General features: G+C 40.8%; 1 pseudogene; it reads left to right on the top strand.

The window, feature by feature from the left end:
* The window catches only part of LOC114504874, an 86537-nt pseudogene that overhangs the window by 10494 nt on the left and 60334 nt on the right, over positions 1 to 15709 (top strand).

Raw genomic sequence — 15709 nt, 5'->3', positions numbered from 1 at the left:
TTATGCTAAAATACATTATTAATGAGGTCCTCTCAGTAAACATGAATGGAGAGCCAAAATCATGTTTGTAGAAGGCTTTATTTTAGTAAAGAAAAAGCAGTCCCTTTCATGAGTTTTGTTAGGTTACTCATCATTTGTTCTTATCTTTTTACATATGGGACACAAAACTAATAACTAGCAATTGTTAAGTATCTTACATTTGAGTGTATGGTAGTAAGAGAACACACACTTGTGTGTGACTGAGAGATATAGAGTAAATGACTCTTAGGTGGAATAAGTTGAACATACAACTGATAACATGGCAAAGCTGGCCTTCAAACTTAGGAACATATGATTTCAAAATCTTGCTTTCTTCACTCTGCCACCTATTTCTTACATTATTAACTTCTTATACTGTTTATTTATGTATTAGAGATTGAGAACAAGAAGCTCTGCCTCAATATGTGAGATGTGTAATTGTACAATATTATTATATGTCAAGGGGACTTGCTGGGGTGTTTTATGTACTTTCTCCTACAAAGCTCTAAGAAATGCCTTGGATTACACTGGTCACTGAGCCATTGCTTTTAGAATCCAGAAAAACAGCTCTTGTTCCTTGAAAGTAGGGAAGTAAGCCAAAAAAAATCACCCAGGGAAGAAAACTCTTATGTGTATTAAGAAACATTTGTATTCTAGTTATATCATTCAGAATTCTCTTCTAATTGTAATATATGTACATTTGGTTAGTGAAAACTTGTCAGAGCTAAACAATGTAGTTTTTATTGAAAATGGAGTGTTTTCTAATCTTTGTTAATAATGTACATATGTGTATTTAGCACACACTTTGCAGTCTAGAACAATGAACTTTTTCATTGGTAGCAAGAAATGTAGAAAAAATGTATCTGAGCTCTCAAAACAAGTCTGTTAGAATTATGAAAATATGTAAGATCAGGCAGGTAACAAAAACAGAAGAAATATAGGTAGAATCATACAGTGTTGATTATCTCTGGTGCTTGATTTTAGGGTAAAAAGTACATTTCGGACTTACAGTATAGTAACAAGAATAGTGAAATATTTGTTCATTTGTTCGATGAATGTTTATCTCCGGTGTGTTAGTTGGATTCTGAATTTTTATCTCAAATTTAAAATCTGGATTTATTTTAGGTTTGAGTTGGACCTTTCACATTACCATAAAGCAATGCTTTCATATGGTCAGTTTTAGTAAAATCTCTTCATGTTAGTGTGAAAATGAAAGTGTCAGAAACTGTAGGAAATAATAGCTGTTTTTGTTATTTATAGGATATTATTATCTTTAGTCAATTTTTATGAGTAATAGCATTTCTAACCATGATAGACAGTATTAGCTCTGTGTTTCAGCTGATGTGATAATTCAGAAGCAATTTTATTTTTTTGCTGAAAACAATTATTTTGTCATCAGCAAGAATGAGTAGAATTCATGGGGTTCCATTTTAACATGATGTCAGTGTGTTTCCATTTCAGTGCCTTGTACTTATGAGCCAGTCCTGGCTGAAGAAGTTTGGTTACTATAAAATTATTTTAATTTCTTTCTACCTGGAAGGAGCAGCCTCCATTGTTATGTTACTTCTGGGACAGTGATACTATTACTTTTTGGCTGTTTATCTCGCTGTTATCATGTAAGTAAATGACAGCGTCAGTCCCAAACTTACACCAGGCCTTACCATCCACCCTTTCAAGCACTGAAGCCTCTTCAGTCTGAACTGTGTTTAATATTTGTTTCTAGCAGAGGCAGTGTACCTTTCTGCCTAATCATTTGAATGTTAACAGCTGTTTTGAAGAGATTTGATACACTAGACTTTGTGGTAAAATTAAGTGCATCATTAACCCATTGAAGTGCATCATTTTATTAAATGTTGCTACCAGATAAGGATCTTGCCTCCAAAACATGTTCTTCGCCCCTGTTGGGAAATGGCTCTGCTATCTGTTTGCCCAGGTCAGACACTGTGAAGTGTCTTTGTGTTCTTTTTCTTCTTTGTCCCCTACATCCAATATGCTACCAAATATCAGTAGTTTTATCTCCCTAATATGCTTTGGGTCCATTCTTTCTCTGTTCTCATTGACATTCCTTTAGCTCAGTCCTCCACATCTCTTCCATGGACTACTATGGTTTCCAACGTGGTCCCTTGCCTCTTGTCTCCAGTCCCTCTGACCTCTTCTTCCATATTGCTTTTAAAATACCATGTCATTCCTTTGCCTAACAATCTTAAGTGGCTTATTGCTTTCAGGATAGATTCCAAATGATGACCTGTGAGGTCGTCTGTTATGTTGACACTATTAACCACTTCACTCTCATTTCCTATTATTCACACTGTACTCCATACCATACAGAAATACTTAGTTGTTTTTTGTTCAAACACCTCCAAGTCTAACCTGCAACGTTCTGTGTCTGCAAAGTTCATGAGTGTTTCTTGCCCTGCTTTCTCCTAGTGTTTGCTTAGGCTGAGTGCAGCTCAGACATATTCTTCTCTGGAAAGGCTTCCTTGGCTTCCTTGTCTGGATCAGGTGTCTCTCAGTGCCCTCTCTTATCTCTGCTGTGGCATTTACCCCTGCCTGTGACTGTATATGGCCCCCATTGGACTGAGTTTGTTGTGAATAGGACCTGGTTTCTCAGTTTCTGCAAATAGTTAATCCTTAAAAAAATGTGTTCTGGGGCCCTGGCTGGTGTGGCTCAGTTGGTGGAACATTGTCTTGTAAACTGAAATGTTGCAAGTTCATATCCTGGTCAGGACACATAGCTAGGTTGCAGGTTCAGTTCCTGGTTGGGGTGGGGTTGAGGCAACTGACTGATGTTTCTCTCTCACATCAATATTTCTCACTCCCTCTCTGTCTTCCTCCCTTCCCCTCTCTCTAAAATCAATAAGCATGTCCTTGGGTGAGGATAAAGTAATAGTAATAATAATAATACAAAATTTTAAATGTGTTTTGGGTGAATAAAATAAGAAGTTCTACTCCAGGTGCCTACTGGAATAATTTGAGAATATTTTTATAAAGACTTATTTGTGTTTAAAACAAATTAGTAGTGGAGAGTATAGTAATTAGCTCAAAGGATTGGATCTCTGTCAAACTTCAAGACATTAGAACCCCACATAGATAACGATTTTATGTCTATAATAGTGGTCCTGGCTATCTCAAATTTAAAGTGACACTTTTATAGTAATTTTTAGAATGAAAATATTTTGCTTTTTTAAAAATTTAAGCTATGTCCCATTGTCATTATCCTATCATAATTGAAACACTAACCATTTACAGTTTTTAATTTATCCTTTTCTAAATATCCAGAGAAAATGTCATATGATATTTGCTTTTCTCTGACTGGCTTATTTCACTTAGCATAGTACTCTCTAGGTCCATCTATGCTGTTGCAAAAGATAAGATTTCCTTCTTTTTTAATGGCCATATGATCTCACTTATGTGGAATATAATAAATAAAGTAAACTGATGAACAAAATGGAAACAGAGGCATGGACACAAGACATAGACTAACAGCTGCCATAGGGGATGAGGGAAGTGCATGAAAGAAGGTAAATGAATTAGCCAAAGAACATATGTGAGTAACCCATAGACAGAGACAAAAGTGTGGTGATAGCCAGAGGGAATGGGAGTGGGGACTGGGTGGAGGTGGGAAAAGGGGGGAAAAAAGGGACATCTGTAACTGTATCAAAAATAAAAATAGATGAAAACAGTTTCAGCCAGGGTGGAGGCGTAGGTAAAAAACCCTTTGCTTCCTCCCACAACCAAAAGGAGGACAACAACCATTCTAAAACCAATAAACAACCAAAAGTGCCAGAAAATCAAACTGCATGGAACTCGAACAACCAAGGAATTAAAGAAAAAAATCAGCCAGACTGGTAAGGTGGACCTTTTGGGCAACTCAGAAAAACCACAACAAGGTGGCTGAGGCTGGCTGCCTAGCTCAGCAGAGCTGTGGGGGAGGGACTGACTTAAGGGGAAAACTGGAACTCAGAGCTGACTCTGGGCTAAGGCTGAGGTTGCTGCAGTGGAAGATACTTCCAGTCTGACAGGAGAGCCTGTTGGAAAGTGTGCTAGAGACAAGCAGGCAAGCTGCATTGTTCCCTCGCTGGCCCCTCCCCGCCAGGCAGCCCCCAAAGCAACAAAGAGGGTTGCCCTGCCTGAGTGAATACCTAAGGCCCCACCCCCTTACAACCTACTAGCTGCATCAAGGCAAAGAAATATGGCCCAAATGAAAGAACAAAGCAAAACCTCAGGACTAAGGAGGAGATTAGAGGAGATTGCCAGCCTATCTGATGGAGAATTTAAAGCCCTGGTAATCAAAATGCTCACAGAACTGATTGAACTTGGTCGAGAAATGAAAGATACCCAAAATGAAATAAAGCAAAATATTTCAGGGAACCAACAGTGACAAGAAAGAAACCAGGGTTCAAAGCAATGATTTGGAACAAAAGGAAGAAATAAACATCCAACTGGATCAGAAAGAAGAAACAAGAATCCAAAACAATTGAAGAGAGGCTGAGGATTCTTTGGGACAACCTGAAACATTCCAACATCCAAATCATAGGGGTGCGAGAGGGAGAAGAGCAAGAGCAAGAAGTTAAAAACTCATTTGAACAAATAATGAAGGAAAAGTTCCCCGATCTGGCAAAGGAAATAGACTTACAGGAAGCCCAGGGAGTCCCAAAGAAGTTGGACCCGAAGAGGAACACACCAAGGCACATCATCGTTAAGTTACCCAAGACTAAACACAAAAAGAAGATCCTAAAAGCAGCAGGAGAGAAGGAGACAATTACCTACAAAAGAGTTCCCATAAAGCTATCAGCTGATTTCTCAAAAGAAGCCTTACAGGCAAGAAGGGGCTGGAAAGAAGTATTCGAAGCCATGAAAGGCAAGGAACTACATCCAAGATTACTCTATCGAGCAAAGCTATCATTTAGAATGGAAGGGCAGCTAAAGTGCTTCCCAGATAAGGTCAAGTTAAAGGATTTCACCATCACCAAGCCCTTATTATATGAAACACTAAAGGGACTTATCTAAGAAAATGAAGATCAAAAATATGAACAGTAAAATGACAACAAACTCACAACTATCAACAAATGAACCTAAAAGAAAAGAAAAACAATGCAAACAAAAACTAAGCAAACAACCAGAACAGGAACAGAATCAGAGAAATGGACATCACACAGAAGGAGTTCAGTGGAGAGGGGGAAGGGCAGGGGGAAGGTATAGGGAAGAAGAAGCATAATTAGTAGGCATAAAATAGACAGGGGGAGATAAAAAATGGTATAGGAAACAGAGGACTCAAAGAACCTATATGTACAACCCATGGATATAAACTAAGGGGGTGGGGGGGAATGCTGGAGGGTTGGGAGGGTAGGGTGGAGGAGGGATTAAGGGGGGTAAATTGGGAAAACTGTAATAACATAATGAATAAAAATACTTAGAAATAAATAAAAATAAAGTTAAAAAATAAAAAAAGTCAGATGAATTTCCCTGACATGTTTTGTTTTTTAAAATCTGTTCATAATTTAAGCAGATTAAATAATTAGATAGTCATTTGGCAATGAGGACAAAGCATAAAATCCAGTTTTAAAATTCCAAGAAACACTACTTCATTTTTTTAAAAAATTATAAATTAACTTCCAGTCAAGATAGTGGCGTAGGCAGACATGGCTTACCTCTTTGCACAGCCACATCGGTATTATAACTAAAACATAGAACAACTATCACTCAGAGCTGTCAAAAATTGAGTTGAATGGAAGTCTGGCAACTAAAGAATTAAAGAAACCGCGTCCATCCATCCAGACTGAGCCAGCAAGCTGGTGCCACATTGGAAACTCCATCAACCTGGCTAACACTGTTTGACCTGCCTTGGAGATGTCCAGAGACTTCAGCTTTCCCAAATATGGGTCCAACCAACCTCCTTCCATATGAATGATATGAATGGCTAGCCTTGGCTCATTTTTCAAAACTTCCTAAATCCTATCAAACAAGCAACAACCAGACTCAGTGAGCCCCAAGCCCAGCACTGGCAGCAGCCAACCTAGGTTCACAGCTTGGCTTTGCCTGGGATTCTCCAAACCCAGCATAAGTAGCAACCATCAAATATTGCTTTATACCTCAGGCAGGCTGGTCCTAGGCAAAACATAGGTGGGGTATGACCTTGGCTTGCACCTCTTGGGAAACTAGGGCCAGTGCACCCAGTGGACAGCTACAGACCATTTCAGAATGTTACAGAACAGACCCAGGGGGTGGGTGTGAATGATATACTATTACTCAATGGACCTACCCTTGTGCTCTGCTCCCCCCACCCCTTCCTAGGTTTGCCTTGCTTGCTGCCAGGGAAAGACATTTCTCAATGCCAGAGATTGGTGAAAAGGAAAGGAATTATTTATTTAAAAAGTTATACAGACTTAGAGCAATGATTTAATGCCTTCATTAAAATACTAAAGTCCTTTAGAATACCCTCAAACACACACAGTCCTTCCTTCTCCCTCTATCCAGTCCTGGGTACCATATCCCAGGAAAAGTAGAAGTCTGTGGTTCAGGCAGCCACTCAGTTCCGGCACCATCAGCTGTGTCGCCACTGCGATCTCCATCAATCCAAAACCATGTGGCACCTTCTCAAAGCCCACTGGTAAGAGTCCTTTCATCCGTTTTTCTTGCCATCAAGGCCTCTCCTGCTTCCTAAGCCATGTGGCAAAGGGGAGCACCCCAAAGCTGCACAGTCCCAACTTTTGCCAAAGCCATGTGGTCCCAAAAACCTGCTTGGCTACTGCACCTGGGTTTAAATCCCAGCCCCAATTCTTCTTCTGCAGCCCCATTTGTGAATGTTCCCACAATCATTTATAGCTGCCAGCATTCCCATATTCTTCCAGCTTTACTGGGCTACCATGGTAAGTCTGGGCTGGTATGGCCCCATGGCACTGAGTCAATCATCTGCAAGCTTTTATGCAGATGCTGTACCCAGAAGGAGGTACCTCTCAGTTACATCATGGGTTGAAGTCACTCCCATCCCGCTGGCTCAAAGCATGGCCATTGCTATATAAAGTATCTATGAAACTAGTTAAAGGTTACAGATATGTTAAATGACCGTTGTAGAGGTTATCTGCAAAACTGTTGCTATTCAAAACAACTCTCAATGGCTCTGCTCCATGCATCCCATCCCCCAGCTCAGAGTTGTGGGGATGAGGACATCCTATGTACATATATTTTTTCTAATATTTCCTGGACACCCTGAGTTCTGGACCCCATTACAAATGCCCACTTGCCCACACCCCCTTGGCTGTACCCTGTTACAAGAGCACCACCACCATACCCCTGCACAGCTGATCCTCTAGGGAGGGTGGAGGTTGGTGGTAAGTGGTCACAGCCAATCCTTGCAGCTGACTGGCCTGGGTAAATCCCTCCCATTGGTCGGCCAACAGCAACCGAGGCTCAACTAAAAGAGGAGGGTGTACTCAGCCTACACGAAAGGTACATTTTAAGTACCCAATCTGGGTGATAAGTGAAAGGATAAAGCCAGCTCCATTTGCTATTATGGTACCATTTGCCTAGCTGGCCTATGACCTTGTTAAACATGACTACCATTTTACTCTTCTAAGCTTATGTCCCCAGGACTGGAAATTACTGGAAAGCAAGAACAGAACTAACTGTTCCCTACAACCACAGGCAGAATATACCATTGGAACAAATGGCAGCCTTCTATTACAGTGCCCCAAGAGCCCAGGGGCCATACAACAGCAATCCCCCATCCTTTTTTAATCCTTTTATAATCCAATAAAAGTTCAAAGCTACCACCCCTCAGTGCTGGTGTATCTCTCCACACCATACCCCTCTCATCTTGCAGAATGAATAAAAACTTTATTCTCTACACTTTATTCTCTTTGTGAATTCTCTCACAGCCTGCATCATGGATCACCCTAACAATAGGGGAGGCTGTACCACTGGACCTCACAGGACACCTACTACATTAGGCCACACTACCAAGACACAGAGTCAAAGCAGTCCTACCTAATACATAAACAAACACAGAAAGGCTGCCAAAATGAGGAGACAAAGAAACATGGCCCAAATGAGAGAATAGATCAAAACTCCACAAAAAGACTTAAATTAAATACAAATAAGCAATCTATTAGATGCAAAGTTCCAAACACTGGTCATAGGGATGCTCAAGCAGCTTAGTGAGCACCTCAGCAACATAAAAAAGATCCCATTAGAAATGAAGGATACACTAATTGAAATAAAGAAAAATTTACAGGGAAACAGTAGACTGGATGAAGCCAAGAATCAATCAATGATTTGGAACATAATGAAGAAAAAAACAATCAATCAGAACAGGAAAAAAAAGAATCCAAAATAAATGAGGATTGTATAAGTAGCCTCTGGCACAAATTAAAGTAGTACAACATTTGCATTATAGGGTTCCAGAAGGTGAAGAGAATGAGCAAGATAGTAGGAATCAACTGGAGGATATTATGCTAAGTGAAGTAAGCCAAGCAGTGAAAGACAAATACCATATGATCTCACCTATAAGTGGAACCTAATTAAGAAAATGAACAAATGAGCAAAATAGAACCAAAAATGTGGAAATAAAGAACAACCTGACAATGTCCAGAGGGGAAGGGGCAAGGGGTATAACGAGGGAGAAAAGGGAAAGGGTCAAGTCAAGGAACATGTATAAGGGACCTATGGATGAGGACAATGGGGTGGGGATTGACTGTGGGAGTAGGGAGTGGGAAGAGCATGAAAGAGCAACAGTGGGAAAAATTGGGACCATGTAACTGAGCAACAATAAAAAAATTAATAAATAATGAAAGACAACTTCCCAATAGGTGAAAAAAATGAACATGGAAGTGCAGGGAGCACAGAGAGTCCCAAACAACATGGATGCAAACAGGCCCACACCAGGACAAATCATAATTAAAATGTCAAAGCTTAAAATAAAAAAAGAATCTTTTTAAAAATATATTTTACTGATTATGCTATTACAGTTGTCCAATTTTCCCCCTTTTATTCCCCTCCACCCTTCACACCCCCTCCCATTCACATTGCCCCCCTTTAACTCATGTCCATGGGTCATACATATAAGTTCTTTGGCATCTGAATTTCCTATACTATTCTTAACCTCCCCCTGTCTATTTTCTACCTACCATTTATGCTACTTATTCTCTGTACCTTTTCCCCCTCTTTCCTCACCCACTCCCCTACTGATAACCGTCCATATGATCTCCATTTCTGTGATTCTGTTCCTGTTCTAGTTGTTTGCTTAGTTTTCTTGTTTTTGTTTTAGGTGTGGTTGTTAATAACTGTGAGTTTGTTGTCATTTGACTATTCATATTTTTAATCTTATTTTCCTTAGATAAATCCCTTTAACATTTCATATACTAAGGGCTGGGTGATGATGAAATCCTTTAACTTGACCTTATCTGGGAAGCACTTTATCTGCCCTTCCATTCTAAATGAAAGCTTTGCTGGATAGAGCAATCTTGGATGTAGGTCCTTGCCTTTCATAACTTGGAATACTTCTTTCCAGCCCCTTCTTGCCTGTAAGGTCTCCCTTGAGAAATCAGCTGACAGTCTGATGGAAACTCCTTTGTAAGTAACTGCCTCCTTTTCTCTTGCTACTTCTAACATTCTCTCCTTCATTTTAATCTTGGCTAATGTAATCATGATGTGCCTTGGTGTATGTTTACTTGGGTCCAACTTCTTTGGGACTCTCTGAGCTTCCTGGACTTCCTGGAAGTCTATTTCCTTTGCCACATTGGGGAAGTTCTCCATTATTTGTTCAAATGAGTTTTTTTTTTTTAAATATATTTTATTGATTATGCTATTACAGTTGTCCCATTTCCCCCCTTCTCTCCCCTCCACCCTGTACCTCCCTCCCACCCACATTTCCCCCTTTAGTTCATGTCCATGTGTCATACTTATGAGTTCTTTAGTTTCTACATTTCCCGTACTATTCTTGCCCTCCCCCTATCTATTTTCAACCTACATTCTATGCTACTTATTCTCTATACCTTTTCCCCCTCTCTCCTCCTCCCACCCTCCTGCTGCTAACCCTCCATGTGCCCTCCATTTCTGTGGTTCTGTTCCTGTTCTAATTGTTTACTTAGTTTCTTTTGGTTTTGCTTTAGGTGTGGTTGTTAATATTTGTGAGTTTGCTGTCCTTTTACTATACATGTCTTTTCTTTATCTTCTTTTCTTAGATAAGTCCCTTTAGCATTTCATAAAATAAGGGCTTGGTGATGATGAACTCCTTTAACTTGACCTTATCTGAGAAGCACTTTATCTGCCCTTCCATTCTAAATGAGAGCTTTGCTGGATAGAGCAATCTGGGATGTAGGTCCTTGTCTTTCATGACTTGGAATATTTCTTTCCAGCCCCTTCTTGCCTGTAAGGTCTCTTTGGAGAAATCAGCTGACAGTCTGATGGGAACTCCTTTGTAGGTTACTGTCCCCTTACCTCTTGCTGCTTCTAGGATTCTCTCCTTCGTTTTTACCTTGGCTAATGTAATTATGATGTGCCTTGGTGTGTTTCTTCTTGGGTCCAACTTCTTTGGGGCTCTCTGAGATTCTTGGACTTCTTGGAAGACTGTTCCCTTTGCCAGATTGGGGAAGTTCTCCTTTATTATTTGTTCAAATATGTGCTCAATCTGTTGCTTTTCCCCTTCCGATTCTGGTACCCCTATAATTCGGATATTGGAACGTTTAAAGGTGTCTTGGATGCTCTTAATCTTTTCCTCAATTTTTTGAATTCTTATTTCATCATGCTTTCCTGCTTGGTTGATTCTATCTTCCTTCTGGTCCACTGTATTGTTTTGAGACTCAGATTCCTTCCTTTCACTATTGGCTCTCCTCCGCGTGTCTTCCTGCATCTGTTTTATGGTAATCTGCATTCTTTCATCTAAATTTCGTCCAAAATCAACCAGTTCTGTGAGCTTTCTGATCACCAGTGTTTTGAACTGCGCATCTGATAGATTGGCTAATTCTTGGTCACTCAAAAGGATGAGTCCTGGGGGACTGATCTGCTCTGTTGAAAACATATTTTTTTTTTCCCGTCTCTCCTTTTTTTTTTTTCGGTCTGGTCGCTCTTGTTACGGTGGGGGGGCGAAGCCTTAGGTGTTCACCAGGGCTGGGCACCCCAGTCGCTAGATTGTGACGTTATATGTGGGGGCGGGGTGGGGCGGGAGCGGGAGCGGGGTGGGAGCAAACAATGGCGGTAGTTCCGTTCCCCTGGACTCAGACCGTTGTCTGGGCTTCTGGGCCGCGAGTTCTGCCCTGGTCCACGATCGCTACCCCTCTGGGTCTGCCAGCCGCAGCTTGCGTACTCAGGGATCGCCGCTGCCTTCTTGCGCCCCCGGATGGCTTTTGCGCCGATTCGCGCCAAACCTTCCCCCGACCTCCGCGCGCCGCCGACCCGAGCCAGCCCCGCGCCCACCCGGCTCGTCTTCTCCTACCAGTCCGGATGAACGCGTCTACTTCAACTTCTTGGCTGCCCGACTTCCATTCAGATAAATCCTCTGCTGGATCTGGGTGTTATTCTGATAGTAAATTATTGTTGTAAATTATTGGTTTTCTAATCTTGGTTGTACGAGGAGGTACGGTGCATCCACCTATTCCTCCATCTTGCCGGAAGTGTCAAATGAGTTTTCAATTTCTTGCTCTTCCTCTTCTCCTTCTTGTACCCCTATGATTTGGATGTTGGAACATTTAAAGATGTCCTGGAGGTTCCTAAGCCTCTCCTCATTTCTTTGAATTCTCATTTTTTTCATTGTTTTCTGGTTGAATGTTTCCTTCTTCCCTCAGGTCCACATCATTGATTTGAGTCCCAGTTTCCTTCCCATCACTGTTGGTCCCCTGTACATTTTCCTTTATTTCACTTAGCATGGCCTTCATTTTTCATCTAATTTGAGACCAAATTCAACCAATTCTGTGAGCATCCTGATTATCAGTGTTTTGAACTGTGCTTCTCATAGGTTGTCTATCTCTTTGTTGCTTAGTTGCGTTTGTTCTGGAGTTTTTATCTGTTCTTTTATTTGGGATATATATATAAAATATATATATATATTTTTAGAGACAATATATATATATAGTCTCTAAAAGCCTGTTATGTGGTAAGGGGCAGAGCCTTAGGTTTTAACCAGGGTGGGGCAACCCACATTGCTGGGTTGTGATGCTGTATGTGGGGGAGGGGTCTAAGAGAGAACAATGGCACTTGCTTTGCTCTCTGATGGTTTCCAGTCACTTCCCCCACTACCCACAATCAAATTGGGCTCTTCTGGTGCTGATTCCTGGGTGGGTGGGTTTGTGTATGTTCTAGAACCCTGTGAGTCTCTTAATCCAGCTCTCCTGTGATGCTGGGAGTTTCTCCTGACTGCTGTCTCAACCCCCAGAAGTGTTTTCAATCAGAAGTTTGAGGCTTTATTTCCCCACACTGGAGCCCTGGGTTGCACGATCTGTCTGGCTCCCCAGTTGTTCCTCCTAGTTTATCTGCACATGAATGTTGGACTGCCTGCTCCACCAGCCACCACCTCGCTTAATTTGCCAGCTGCCACTTTGCCAGCCAGCTGCAGCCTTGCCCGCCCCACTGCACAATCTGCCACCTCACTGGGTCCGCCAGCCACTGCCTTGCTGTCACCACTGGGCTGCCCGTCTCTGCCCCACCTACTGGTCTGAATAAATGTTTCTTTTTTGACTCCTTGGTTGTCGGACTTCCATACAATTCAATTTTCTGTCAGTTCTGGTTGGTTTTTGTTTTTAAATTGTTGTTGTCCTTCTGTTGGTTGTGCGAGGAGGCCCCGTGTGTCTACCTACACCTCCATCTTGGCTGGAAGTCTCAGAATTTTTTTTTTAATATTTTTTAAAAGATTTATTTATTTATTTATTTATTTTTAGGGAGGGAAGACAGGGTGGGCGAGAGAGAGAGAGGGAGGGAGAGAGAGAGAGAGAAACATCAATGTGCGGTTGCTGGGGGTTATGGCCTGCAACCCAGGAATGTACCCTGGCTGGGAATCGAACCTGGGACACTTTGGTTCCCAGCCCGTGCTCAATCCACTGAGCTACGCCAGCCAGGGCTAGAATTTTTTTTATCGTTGTTCAAGTACACTTGTCTCCATCCCCCTCAATACCCCCCAACCCAGCCATCCCACCTCCCATCCCTGATCCTACCCAACCTAGGTTTTGTCCATGTATTCTTCATAGCTGTTCCTGAAAACCATTTCCCCCTTCCCCCCATTATCCCCTCCCACTTCCCCTCTGGTTACTGCCAGTTTGATCTCAGTTTCAATGTCTCTGGTTATGTTTTACTTGATTGTTTGTTTTGTTGATTAGTTTCCACTTATAGGTGAGATCATATGGTATTTGTCTTTCTCCACCTGGCTTATTTCACTTAGCACTGGTCAGAATGGCCATCATAAACAAATCAACAAACAACAAGCATTGAAGAGTATGTGGAGGAAAGGGAACCCCAGTGCACTGTTGGTGGGAATGCAGACTGGTGCAGCCACTGTGGAAAACAGTATGAAATTTCCTCAGAAAACTAAAAATGGAATTGCCTTTTGACCTGGCAATTCCACTGCTGGAATTATATCCTAAAGAGAGACTCTTAAAAGCAGCAAGAGAAAAGAAGTTATTTACCTACAGGGGAATCCCCATAAGACTGTTAGCTGATTTCTCAAAAGAAACTTTGCAGGCTAGAATGGGTTGGCAATAAATATTGAAAGCCATGAAAAAGCAGGGCCCTACAGCTAAGATTGCTCTATCCAGCAAAGCCATCATTTAAGCGACTCCCAGATAAAGTGCTTCCCAGACAAGCTAAAGGAGTTCATCATCACCAAACCATTATTATATGAAACATTAAAGGGACTTATTTAAGAAAAAGAAGATCAAAACTATGAATAATAAAATGGCAAAAAATACTAATCTATCAACAATTGAATCTAAAAATCAAACTAAGCAAACAACAATAGAGACAGGATCATGGATACAGAGAGTGTTTTGATGGGTGCCAGATGCAATGGTGGAGTAGGGGAATGGGTGAAGAGGTGAGGGGATTAAGAGTACAAACTGGTTGTTACAGAGTAGCCATGGGGATGTAAAATACAGTATAGGAAATGGAGTAACCAAAGAACTTATACTCATGACACATGGACATGAACGGTGGTCCTGCCCAATGGGCCTGAGGGAATGGAGAAGTGCTGTGTCAAGGGGCAGCAAAGGAGGAAAATCAGGACAATTGCAATAGCATAATGAATAAAATATCACTTAAAATTATATGTTCATAGATATATAATATTTGGGCTGCATATAAGTGTGTGCCTAATATATTTTTATTTTATAGTTCTGTTCACTTTTTTCCTTGCAAAGCCAGTGTTAACTTTCACTTGATGTTTGTGTTTTAAACAAAATCTGTGCTTCCTAGTTATAAAATTTTCATGTGTGTATTTTAAAATTGTTTCTAGGGTGATTAGGCAAGCTTCCTTTTACTTGTTTAACCTGCCACTAGCTGGTATGTTTGATGCAGATTTACTGAAGTTCAACCAACAGTGAGTAATTTATTCAAATATGAGCTACAAGAAATATTGCATGGAAGTAGGACCTATGAGAGTGTCTATATATCAGTTATATTGCCACTGCAAATCACACATCTGAGAGATGATCATAAGAGCATCATAGGGAATCAGAGAGCAGAACATAATAGGATATTCAGAATTGTCTCCCTGCTTGTGAAAGTACATGATTTTTTATCCCTCAGGTTCACACAGCCAGTGCTGCAACAGGGATAAATCTCAGAAACCAAAGTAATATTTCAGATAGTTTTGTCCTGTAACTGCAATATGCACTATTACACTGGATAAAACAAAATGACCTTTGCTTGTGACACTGCAAGAATTAAAATTAAAAATCAAGTTTCATTTTTTCTTTTCTACTTGAAAAAGTAGAAGCTGATAAGGAGGGGTTATGTTTTTGGTGGGTCTATAAGTGTTTTAGGTCAGCTATAACATTGATTCGACTGGCAAAAATTTTCTGATACTGTGCCTAATTTCATGGGAGAGGCATGTATTTTTAAGATGGGCACATTATTAGCTCTGTAGAAACATTTAGACTAAATGGCCTTTTTATTATTATATTTTACTGATTATGATATTACAGTTGTCCTGATTTTTCCTCCTTTGCTCTCCTCCACACAACAACCACTACTCTCTTAGGCAATCCCCACAACATTGTTCATGACCATGGTCACTTGTATAAATTCTGTGGCTACTCCACTTTCTATGCTGCACTTACATCCCCATGGCTATTCTGTAACTACCTATTTGTACTTACCAACTCCTTCACCTCTTCAACCATTCCCCCACAACCCCCTCCCATCTAGCAACGATGAAAATGGTCTCTGTATCAATAATTCTGTCTTATGCTATTTGTCTTTGCTTTGTGTGTTTTTAAATTTAACTGTTGATCGATACATATTTATTGCCATTTTATTGTTCATAGTTTTGATCTCTTTTTCTTAAATAGCCCCTTTAACATTTCATGCAACAATGGTTTGGTGAAGATGAACTCCTCTAGTTTTCTTTTGTCTGGGAAGTTCTTTATCTGCTCTTCCATTCCAAATGATACCTTTGCTGGGTAGAGCAATCTCGGCTGTAGGTCCTTGCTTTTCATGACTTTGAATATTTCTTGCCAATCCCTTCTAGTCTGCAAAGTTTCTTTTGAGA

This window comes from Phyllostomus discolor, chromosome 3 (assembly GCF_004126475.2).
Source record: "Phyllostomus discolor isolate MPI-MPIP mPhyDis1 chromosome 3, mPhyDis1.pri.v3, whole genome shotgun sequence".
Classification (NCBI taxonomy): Eukaryota; Metazoa; Chordata; class Mammalia; order Chiroptera; family Phyllostomidae; genus Phyllostomus; species Phyllostomus discolor.
This window is presented reverse-complemented; position numbering and strand designations above follow the sequence as displayed.